Raw genomic sequence first — 1334 nt, forward strand, 5'->3', positions numbered from 1 at the left:
ACCTCACTTTCACTCAACTACCATACTCACATTCTAGACGTCACTAATTACTGTGCTCTAATATTTTCAATCTCAGTCCCTTACTCTATTTCAACCTCCCAAATTTCCTACCTCTAAGAAATAACAACACACCTTCAAACACACTGCAATCTCAATGGATCATACCATTTCTCTATTGTGCCTGAAACTCTGTTTTCTCAATTTGCTTATTACCAAATTACTTTCCATGTCCATCCTTCATAATCATTCTTTTGATTATGTCAACACTTTCCCCCTTCTCCCTTTTTGTTATATTCATGTGAGAAAATACTAATTTTAAAAATCTGACTGTCTACTCAATAGCAGTACAAAGGCTAAATTGGGAAAAACACAAAACCACATTGACTGATCTCAATTAAATTAACAACCATGGACTTCAAGTAGGCACCTTTTAAGTAATATCCAGCAATCCTTCTAAGCATTTTTTTCTCACTTCCCTAAATATCTATATCTTCTTTCCTCAATCCATTTTCCCCCAAGAGTTCTTCCCCTCTACTTCATGACCTTGCTTCCTATTTACTGAGAAAATACAACAAAAACTTTATATGCTCCCATTAGCTATACCAAACTGCAAATATCTAGATCTTTATAATCTGTCCTTCCTTCCACTGCAATTAATGAGCTGTTTACACACCCATCTTTAAAACTAACTCTTCTCTTTATACACCGTAACTATGGTTCCAGTGACATTCCTCTCACTCCTGTATCATGTCTCTGTTTTTTCTCTACTACATTTCACCATACAAATCTGCTATATTTTCAATCTTTATCAAATAAAAACAAAACCTTCTTGATACTATATCCCCCTGTATTAACAACCCATTTCACTATTCCCTCAGAAAGCAAGACTCCTTAACAGTTGTCTTCGGAACTCATCTTTCTTGCATCATCAACAGACCTAACATATTTAATCACTCCTTCCTAGCTGGGCTTCTTTCTTCATTTGGGTTTACCTACTCTTAGTTACATTTTCTTACCACTTGACATCTAAATATTAGATTGTTCCAGGGTTCAAATCCCATTCTTCTATTTCCTACCTTTAAACTTTTCACTTACCTTACTTCACAAAGCTATGAGTAAAAGGGAAGAAGCTGTGATACACAATATCATTCCAACAAAGATCTAAGTGACTCTAAGGTAAAACTGTTACTACATACTCACAGAAGAGTATCAACCAGAACAAATTCAATAAAACATATCAATGTTTCCTACTTAACATACAGCTGAAATTAATTTTACTAAGGGAACAGAATAATTTTATATAGGAAAAATTTATTGAGTGACATTCTGATACA

The sequence above is a fragment of the Bubalus kerabau genome, chromosome 6 (genome assembly GCF_029407905.1).
Source record: "Bubalus kerabau isolate K-KA32 ecotype Philippines breed swamp buffalo chromosome 6, PCC_UOA_SB_1v2, whole genome shotgun sequence".
Taxonomy (NCBI): Eukaryota; Metazoa; Chordata; class Mammalia; order Artiodactyla; family Bovidae; genus Bubalus; species Bubalus kerabau.